The sequence below is a fragment of the Procambarus clarkii genome, chromosome 37, assembly GCF_040958095.1.
Source record: "Procambarus clarkii isolate CNS0578487 chromosome 37, FALCON_Pclarkii_2.0, whole genome shotgun sequence".
Classification (NCBI taxonomy): Eukaryota; Metazoa; Arthropoda; class Malacostraca; order Decapoda; family Cambaridae; genus Procambarus; species Procambarus clarkii.
Window position 1 is genome coordinate 40,788,090 of NC_091186.1, and position 11,142 is coordinate 40,799,231.

Consider the following 11,142-nt stretch of genomic DNA (forward strand, 5'->3'; position numbering starts at 1 on the left):
TTTAGTTTCCCGTGATCAGAGACTTTATTTTAACATTAGAAGAGAAAACAAAATTTGCCAAGAATTTATTTCCTGCACACAGGGGGGGGGGGGTGCCATATTTAGAGCCCGAGCAACACAGTGACTAATAAGGATACAAAGTATGCTCTCAGACGCAAGTTCGAATCCTTGTCACGGCCCTTGTGGATTTGTTCATACAAAGGCTAGTAGAACATTAGAAAACTTCAAGAAATATTCAATTAAAGATGCAATTTACAACTAGGCCATAGAATGGAGTGAGTTAAAGGTCACCACATTAACCCTTCAATTGCGCATCGCATCATATGATGCTTTGGAGTACTACGCAAGATTTAAACAGCCCGGATACATGGGGGTTCACCACACCTTCATCAGGGCTCTTGTAAACAGACGCCATTTTTTTTAAAAATCATGGGCCAAACTCCCGGGTGATAGGGGCCTTAGTATTGAGTCAGCTACCAAGCCTGACGCACGCAGTATGAACTCACAGCACTGCTGTTCAGCTTGTGACCAAAGCATCGCCTAAAAATGCCATAATATACTTGTTTATGCTATTATGTAGCGATGACATTATTACAGACGACCCCTGACTGTGATAAAACTGACCAGGGTTCTGATAATAGCAGGATTGTGGTGATATTTGGCGCTGTGCGCCATGGAGGGAGGAGTAATGCTGTGGGAGGGAGGGTGGTGGCGTTGTCTTTTGAGTGTGTGTGGTCACCTTTTATTGACTGCACTCACCATACCAGCTTAGTGGTTCGCTATGGTGAACACAAATGTAGATACTTATATATAAAGTGTGTATAGTGTGAGATAACAGCAAGAGTAGGAGGTTGGGAGCCGCCATTTTGGTGAGGAAGGAGCGTCGTCTGCAGGACTTATCATGTTGTTTACTGATGACCACGATGGTCTTTGGGCACCATACCAGTTTACTTGTACAAGTATGGTGAATAAAACAGGTAGATATTTATATATAATGTGTGTATATAGCGTAATAACACCACACAGTGTTGTTGTAGGAGAAATATTAGTGCGTCTGGCCTTGAGGGCGGCAGCCATCAGCTGACTGTGTGAGTAGCTACGTCTTTACTCACCATACAAGCTTAGATGTACAGTTATGGTGAACAAAACATGTAAATACTTATATATAACGTATGTATATAAAAGCAAAAACAGTATGGAGAATGGAGTGGGTGGAGAATGGTGGCAAGTCAGGTGAGGTGAGGTGAGGGAGGGAGTGGCAGCCAGTGGCAGCCAGTCACTGCCTGCCACTGCCACTGCCACTCAGCGTACCAACTTAGTGGTTCGTTATGGTGAACAAAACATGCAGATACAGGCATACCTCAGAATGCGAGTTTAATCCGTTCCTGGAGACGCCTCGCCTTCCGAAAACTCGCATTCCGAAGTTAATTTCCCCATAAGAAATAAGGGAAATGAATTAATCCATTCCTGACTACCCCAAAAACCCCACATCAAACTAAATTTTTATACCTAATTTACCTAATTCATCTAAATAAACCTACAAAACTATGTTCCAGTTATTACTTACCTTGCTGTCGAGTGCTGTAGGCGTATGGAAGATGGTGAGGAGGGGGGAGGAGGAGAGGAGTTACTGTTTGGAAGGGGAGTCCCCTTCCATAATCACATCAGGCAGTGAGGACCTTTCTGGTGTGCTCTCCCTGGGACGTTTAACCTGAGTGCCACTAGGTCCTGGTTGAGGCTCACTGCTCGATTTCCTCACCACAAATCTGTCCATGGAAGCTTGCTTTTCCCTTCTTCGCAAGCTGTCTCTGTAGTAAGGCATCACATTGTCATTGAAAAGATTAAGACAATGGCCTACTACAGCTTTCTCTGGGTGAGTCTGTTCAATAGTTGTTTGAATCTCTTCCCACATCTGACACACCTTCTTAATTACTGCAGAAGGGACATTCGCTGGTGCTGTTGGTGCTGCTGCCACCTCCTCCTCCACTGCAGAATCATTCGCTGCTGTGTTGGCTTGCTGTTCCTGTTGAAGGGCTAGGAGTTCTTCGGTGGTCAGTTCTTCGTTGTGTTCTTCCACCAACTCCTCCACATCATCACCATCCAATTCCAAGCCCATTTGCTGGCCTAGACTAACAATTTTCTCAACAATAGGCGCATCATTTATAGGCTCAAACCCCTCAAAGTCTAGTTCTCTCACACCTTCAGGCCACAATTTTCTCCAGCCAGAGATCAGGGTTCTTTGAGTCACTTCTTGCCAGGCTTTGTCAACGAGTTTTAAAGCACTACAAATGTTAAAATGCTCTCTCCAGAACTCTTTGAGGGTGAGGTTTGTGGCTTCAGTCACTTCAAAACATTTCCGGAAAAGTGCCCTTTCATACAGTTTCTTAAAATTCGCTATGATTTTCTGGTCCATAGGCTGAATTAGAGGAGTGGTGTTAGGAGGAAGGAATTTAACTGTGAGGAATTTATTGTATTTAGGCAACAAATCATCTTCCAAGCCTGGAGGATGAGCAGGAGCATTGTCAAGGAGAAGCATGGCTTTGAGTGGCAATTGCTTCTCCTGCAGATATTTTTCTATGGCAGGGCACAGCACTTCATTCACCCACTCCGAAAAAATAAGCCTAGTCACCCATGCTTTTTTATTAGACTTCCACATCACACACAAATGGGTTTTCTGCACATTATACTGTTTGAAAACCCTTGGATTTTCAGAATGATACACTAGCAAGGGTTTAATTTTCAAATCGCCACTCGCATTTCCACACAGCACAAGCGTAAACCTATCTTTCATAGGCTTGTGTCCAGGCAAGGATTTTTCCTCCTTGGTAATGTATGTCCTCTTAGGCATTCTTTTCCAAAACAGTCCTGTTTCATCACAATTAAACACTTGTTGCGGTAGGTATCCCTCAGCCTGTGCAAACTCTTTAAATTCTTCAATAAATCGTCCAGCGGCTGGTTTGTCTGAGCTGGCTGCCTCCCCATGCCTTGTAACACTATGGATACCACTTCTCTTTCTAAATTTTTCAAACCAGCCCCTGCTTGCCTTAAACTCTTTCTTATCTGCATCACTCGTTGCAGGGGTCTTCTTTAGAAGGTCTTTGTGCAACACCCTGGCTTTCTCACAAATAATGGCCTCCGAAACACTATCACCCCTCAACTCCTTGTCGTGTATCCAAATTAATAACAACTTTTCCACTTCTTCAAGTATTTGTGGTCTTTGTGCCGTTAATGTTCTTACTCCTTTTGCCACATTAGCACCCGTAATCTTATTTTTCTTCTTAAGTATAGTGCATATTGTTGATGTGGCTTTGTTGTACTGCCTACAAAGTTCAACAACACGTGTACCGTTCTCATGCTTCCGAATGATCTCTTGTTTCTCCTCTACTGTCATCCTCACATGAGCTTTCTGGCCTTTATCCTTACCACTGGCTTTCTTGGGACTCATGGTGAGATATATAATAACAAATTGTATAGACAAATCAACCAAAAATCCAACAAAACACTGAAAATCCGCGAGAAGAATTGATGTGGGGGTAGTCACTGAGCGCGAGACAATGGTAAACTGAGGGGCAGCGGGGCAGAGGGGCGACGATCGCCGAACCACCACGCGCTAGGTCGGCCTGTACGCGTATCAACAAACTCGCGTCCCGAAGTAACCATCGCCTTCCGAGACAAATTTTTGGAGTAAATACTGCTCGCCTTCCGAAAACCTCGCATACAGGGACAATCGCATTCCGAGGTACCACTGTACTTATATATAACCTGTGTATATAGTGTAATAACCGACTAAGTATTTGTTCACTGTTTGATGAACATAATTGAATCAACAATATGCACACCATATTTTTGAGTACAGCGATGATTCACTCATTTTATTATATAAATATATCACACTACACACTATTGAATAATATTACAGCAAAAAAACTATGAAAAATCAATCAGAGACATTGAAATAATTAGGTAATTAACTCTTTGTGGAAACTCTGGCCTGACAGCTGGCGATCAACAGACCGCCTGGGACGCACGCTCAGTCAGCACCTGTTTTTTGCCAGAATTCCCTGCCCTATAGTGGGCAATATATGCCACTTACGATTTTTTTATTATTTTTCCCGTGATCAGTGAACACAAATTAACAGGTTAGGAAGAAAAAATAATTTTTTTTTTTTTTTTGGTATGCGCCTGTGGGTGTCAAATGGTATATAGCTATGCGCCATTTAAGGGTTAAAGAATGCATGGAATAAAATTCTGAGTCCGGTACCTGGTTAGAATGAAGATGAAGATTACTATGATTTTGAGGGCTCTGATAATGCGATTTTTGAGACATTCAGAGATGCATGTGAGGAAGATTTGCAACTTTCTGATGTGAATGCGTAGTTAGATAATGATGCTGATGATCCAGGTTATGGTGAATTAACTGATGATGAGATTATCTAGTCTGTTACTGGTAATAATGATGAAGATGTGGAAGAGGAAGATGATAGTGTGTTACCTATTCCATATGTTGCATCATTGCAAAAGGTTAATGATCTGCTTGATTTGGTTGTTGTAACTGATAATGAAGAGCTGACAGATTATTACCTGCACCTAAAGGACATGAAAGATATTATAATGAAGCACACGACAAAGAAACAATCTAAGATTCAAAAGTTTTTGGTACGGTTTCACAGTAGGCCTACAGGACCAGCACCCAGCAATAGCAAAGACTCACCTTCCGAGGATGCCCAGGCAACTGGACCAGCACCCAGCACTAGCAAGGACTCACCTTCAAAGGATGTACAGGCAAGTGGACCAGCACCCATCACTAGCAAGGATTCACCTTCCGAGGATGCACAGGCAACTGGACCAGCACCCAGCACTAGCAAGGACTCACCTTCCGAAGATGCCCAGGCCACTAGACCAGCACCCAGCACTAGCAAGGACTCACCTTCCAAGGATGCCCAGGCAACTGGACCAGCACCCAGCACTAGCAAAGACACACCTTCTGAGGATGCCCAGGCAACTGGACCAGCACCCAGCACTAGCAAGGACTCACCTTCCAAGGATGCTGAGGCAACTGGACTAGCACCCAGCACTAGCAAGGACACTCCTTCTGAGGATGCCCAGGCAACTGGACCAGCACCCAGCACTAGCCATAACTTACCTGAGAGTAACAATTGAGCTGTACAGCAGAATTCTAATGACATTAAATGTACAAAGTGTAGTTTATATGATATAAGTGTACTGCAGTAGTGTGATTCTAGTGGTCTATACTTTATGTACAGACTGTAGTGTATAATGTACATTTGTTAGAAGAGTTACTGTTCTTTAAACAATTTATATTCATATGTGTGGCACTCTCAGGATATTAAGGCTAACAAAGTTTGCACTACAAAACTCAACTGGTAGGGTAAGTACAGTACTGTAATGTGCAATATCAATTTATTTCATTGCAATTCAAATTCTTTATTATTTAAATTTTTCATAAGGCAAATGTGGACTGGCATATGCATTAATGTGATTGTATATTTTTTTTTTTGGGGGGGGGGGGGAAGAGGGTTGCTGGGGCCGAACGGATGGAATGAATTCCACACTGGAATGAATCGGCTATGCCCCATATAGTTCATTCAAGCGAGTACACACATTTAATTTCTACATTTACTATCTACATTTAATGTCATCTAATTTCATGCATTTCTTTGATAAAGTGTTTACTCGTGTCCTTTATGATCTTGGTTATTTGAAACTGTTGGCCCCATTAACCTTAAATTATAGTATGTTACTCTCTGTTCTGATATGTTCAAAGAAAATGTTATGAGGAATAGTTCACTTGCTTTTCTAAATTACACCTTGTATTTCCATTCTATAATTAATGTAAATAAACTACTGTACTGTTGCTAGAACTACTGACTCCATAATATAATAGTCTATGCTTGTCATCCTCAAGTATCACATTCTTTGTATTAATTTTTTATTTTCCTTGAACACTCTCATTTTGTTAGCTTACTTCTCTAATACAGTAGTATTAAGTGTTTTATCCCGTCACAACTTTAATTAAAAAATTTATATATTATTATTAATTTTGCCCGAAACGCTTTGCGTAATTGTGGCTTCATTAGTATGTGTAACTTCTGTCCCTTCAATTGAACAATATTCTTATGTTCTTTGTACACACCATCTTTTGAATAAATAATATTATTATTAATATTATTTACACAGAAAATCACACTAAAGTGATATACATCAATGAGAAAATTCACTCGGGCTGTGAGATGATGCAAACCTGCAATGTTTGCATCACCTCACAGCCTCAGTGGATTGTTCATTGATGTATATCACCTTAGTGTGATTTTCTGTGTATCTGAAGTTGTGCGTACAATGTTGAACTACAGTATTTTATCCTTCACCTGAGTGCTTGGGGTCTTACATAAAACTTGGACTGGCTTCAGGACTGTGATATCAGGATATCACAGACTTCCTGTGATATCAGTAGAAATCCGATTGTAAGAAAGTCAGTGGTGGTACAGTAGTAGAGTATGCAGCTGGCAATGCCTTGGTCATGGGTTTGCAACACCACACAGTCCCAGTGGAATTTCTCATTATTATTATTATTATAAAAGTTATCATTATTCGATAGGCCAATGTCCACACCCCAACAATGCCATTGGCATATAATTTACCCCAACAATTCTACTGGCCTACATCTACACCTCCAACAATTCCATAGTCCTATTTCCATACCCCAACATTATTGTTGAAGAAAAAAAAATGCTGTTTGTTGACCAACTTGTATATTGGCTATTTTCTACCATGTTCCCCCCCCCCCCCCTTTTTTCATCTTTTATTATTTTTATTTTTTTCTTTCAATGCAATTATACTTTAAGCTTAATTACAGTACTATTAAGTTTTAGTCTAAGTGTTTTTTTTCCCCACCTCACCTTGCCCGAAACGCTATGCGTACTAGTGGCTTTAGGTATTGTATGTACTACCTCTATCTTTAAATCAAACAGAATGTTTGTACTGTAACTCTGCAACTATGTATGTACTTTTCCTAAATAAATTTTTATTATTAACAATTGTATGTTGGTGGTGTAAGACAATGTTGGAGCAGACAATGGTGGAGCAGAAAGCTCAGTACTCACTTCCCCCCTTCAGAGCAGGAGAGATTGCTGAAATTGAGGGAATACAGAGAACATATACGGCACGCATCGTTGAGATAAAACACCTAAATTATTGGGATCGTCTCAAAGCTCTCCGAATGTACTCTCTAGAAAGGAGACGAGAGATACCAAATAATATACACATGGAAAATACTGGAGGGCCAGGTCCCAAATCTACACAGTAAAATAACAACGTACTGGAGTGAATGATATGGAAGAAAATGCAGGATTGAACCAGTGAAGAGCAGAGGTGCCATAGGCACAATCAGAGAACATAAGAACATAAGAGCAAAGGCAACTGCAGACGGCCTATTGGCCCATACGAGGGAGCTGCTATCTATAACCACCCAATCCCACTCATTTACATGTCCAACCCACGCTTGAAACAATCGAGGGACCCCACCTCCACCACGTTACGCGGTAATTGGTTCCACAAATCAACAACCCTGTTACCGAACCAGTATTTACCCAAGTCTTTCCTAAATCTAAATTTATCCAATTTATACCCATTGTTTCGTGTTCTGTCTTGTGCTGATACTTTTAATACCCTATTAATATCCCCTTTGTTGTGTCCATTCATCCACTTGTAAACCTCTATCATGTCACCCCTAACTAATAAATAAAATAAATAAATATGTTTATTCAGGTAAGGTACATACATACAAGTGATGTTACATTAATGGATCAATATATAGATAGAGCTAGTACATACAATGCCTAAAGCCACTATTACGCAATGTGTTTCGGGCAGTGTTTCGGGCAACTCTTCGCTGTATAAACATCAGAGGTCCACAGTTGTTCAACGTTCTCCCAGTGACTATAAGAAATATTGCCGGAACAACCGTGGACATCTTCAAGAGAAAACTGGACTGTTTTCTAAGAGAAGTTCCGGATCAGCCAGGCTGTGGTGGATATGCGGCCCTGCGGGCCGCTCCAAGCAACAGCCTGGTGGACCAAACTCTCACAAGTCGAGCCTAGCCTCGGGCCGGGCTTGGGAAGTAGAAGAACTCCCAGAACCCCATCAAGCAGGTAATGCACTCAAGTACTTACGGAGGATGACGAGAGTGCGAGGAACAAGGTGGTCAGGTGGAGCCAGTGACTCCTTCCTTCAACAGTTTTGTCTCTCCCTCGTGGTATATCCTCAATGTCTTCAGTGGTGTGGCCTCACCACACACTTACACTGCCATAAGTGTCCTGAGAGTACTGTGGGAGGGATAATTTGGCGGGTATTGTGAACACAGGTCTTTACGACAGGCGAACTTCGCGGCAGGGGATCGTATTCCAGGGACCATAGGATTAAGGACTTGCCTGAAACGCTACGCGTACTAGTGGCTGTACAAGAATGTAACAACTCTTGTATATATCTCAAAAAAAAAAAAAAAAAAAAAAAACTTCACGAGACTTGGACACGTCTATAGCAACCTTTGTTGTGATGACGTCACTCGCTCGCTCGCTTACTCGCCACGGTGCTCTTCCCATTTTCTTTGGTTACTGATCTTTGTCGACGTTTAATTTACTTGAGACACTAATATTGGTGGTCTCAACGAGGACAGGAAGTTGGCGGCTTGTCAAAGGTCCTACCCATTTGCCTGGACGATCTTTTCTATCTGTATTTTAAAACCCAGTAGAGTTTTGGCGTTTACCTTACCTACTCTTTGGCGGGTAGGCTGTTCCACGGGTTTACAACGATACGGGTGAAAAAGCCTCTCCTGTTTTCTGTCCTACATTGTGGCTTGTTGAGCTTGAACCCGTTGCTCCTCGTTCGTGTTACATCTGACCTTTTGAAGAAAGTGTCCGGATCAACATCGTCCAAATTGTTTAGTATTTTAAGTGTTTCGATGAGCTCCGCCCTGTCATGCCTGGTTTGCAGTGTTGTTTGGCCAGTGGCCCACAACCCTTCCTGATACGAGAGATGACTAAACTCTGGTATGATTTTTGTTGCCCGGTATTGCATCTTCTCCAGATCAGCTATGTCTTTCTGAAGATAAGGTCTCAATGCCTGTATGCAAAAATCCAGGTGGGGGCGCACCAGAGACTTATACAATTGAAGGACTACTTTAGTTTCCTTGAAGGTAAAGGCACGCTTGATTATTCCCAAGGTTTGGTTCGCTTTTTTTACTGCTGCTCCCACTTGTTGTGCAACTTTTAGTGAATGATGGATTCTGATTCCAATGTCGCATTCTTCATCTATCTGTTGTAAGGTAGTGTGGGCAATTTGGTAGTTGTGACGTGGAATGTTATGCCCTACAGGCAAGGTTTATGCCCTACATTTATCGACATTAAAGAGCATTTGCCAGTCATCTGACCATTGGTGGAGTTCATGTAGATCTCTTTGTAAGGTCTCAATATCACTTTCACTTCCTTCTTTATCATAGATCTTAGTGTCATCTGCAAATGTGTCATCTGCCCAACATTCCATCTCCCAGGATGAACAGGACCAGCAAAAGCTGCTTGACTATGTTATTGTGTCGTCCCAAAATATTCCTGTGGAACGTGAAGGTGAAAAGTGTATTGAAATAGTTCATGCTCTCATAAAAGACGAATTGCGTGTCACTCTAAATAAAACCGACATTATTGCTGCCTACAGAGTAGGCAAAAAGAATCCATCAGGTCTAACCCAGCGAAAAATTCGCCCCAAGCTAGCTTCCCAGTCCATAAAATCGCAACTTGTCCGGACAGCTGCATTCCAACGACAGGGGATCTTCATCAACGAGTGCTTGACTAGAAAAAGACAGCAACTCCTCCACCGCCTGCGTCAAATCCGTCATCAAAACCCAGATGCGATTCATCAGTGCTTCGTTAGAGATGGCTTGATTAAAGTGAGAAAGACTTCAGGAGGTAAAATGTTTACAATTGCTAATGAGGATAACCTCAACACTTTCCTCTCCCAATGTGGTTTGTCTCACCTTATTATCCCTCTCATTGAGTCAACATAATTAACCCCCTTGTCACCTAGTGCGGGCTAGGTCTCCAAAGTCTCTTTGTTACACTTTTTTAAAGTAAATTTTAATTTAATGTATATTAGTCATTTATTGGACTTAATTAATTGAGTGCATTAATATTTTCTTTAGTTCTTATTAATTAAAGGATCATAACTACACTATTTATAGTTAATAATCATTAGATTAAATTTGCCTATGTTTATTATTCAACTCTTTTCTTTGCTTTCATTTATTACCTAGGTTGCCTAGCCTCGCCATACTCCCTTACTCCATTGTACCCCTGGCTTTGCCTGTGTCTCAAAATGCAAATTATTACTTACAGTGTACCTGAGAGTACTTGTTAGCAATCTACCTCAATTTTCTTCTTCTTTTTTTCATTTTGTGTTTGTCTTGTATAGGTCTTGTTTATATTTTAATTTTCCCCCTTTTATATCAAAATTTTGTTTTGTAATTGCCATTCTTGCCTTGTTTTCCTACAACCAGCCTTCTTATGCAAACAAGTATAGACCCAGAACTAAACCTCTTATCCACTATCTATGACAATCAACATTTTAATGATCAAAATTGCAGATATTTTACAGCTCATGATGTAAACAATGTATTAACACATAATCACAATATCTTTGTAATTAACTTGAATGTAAGATCACTTAGCAAACACTTCGATGATGTTAGTGCCTTGATTGAAACTATTGACAACAAATTCTCTTTAATTATACTTACTGAAACGTGGTTAAAAGAGGATACTACTCAACTCTTTAACATGCCTAACTACTCAGCAATTCACAACTGTCGACCAATTCAGAGAGGTGGTGGTACTGCTCTTTACTACCACCAAGAACTAACATGCTTAAAAGTAATTAGAACTAGAGACTACTGTGGGGAGTATATCTTCGCCAGTTTCAGAATCAAGGGTGCTGAGTCTGTCCTGACTGTGGGAGCAGACTATAAAATTCCTAACACTGATGTGTCCGAATTCAACTCTAACCTTATATAAATCTAATACTCGATAACAGACTGAACAAAAACCATCTAATTATCGCAGGGGACTTTAATATTGA

The 11,142-nt window shown here is 41.0% G+C and overlaps 1 protein-coding gene across 1 annotated transcript in view; it reads right to left on the reverse strand.

Moving 5' to 3' along the window:
* The window catches only part of LOC138371917 (uncharacterized), a 160,921-nt gene extending 152,413 nt beyond the window's left edge, over positions 1 to 8,508 (reverse strand). Inside the window, exon 1 of the mRNA XM_069336969.1 lies at positions 8,190 to 8,508. The gene's annotated coding sequence lies outside the window, so the exon portion shown is untranslated. The remainder of the gene's footprint in view (positions 1 to 8,189) is intronic.
* Positions 8,509 to 11,142: the final 2,634 nt, after the last annotated feature.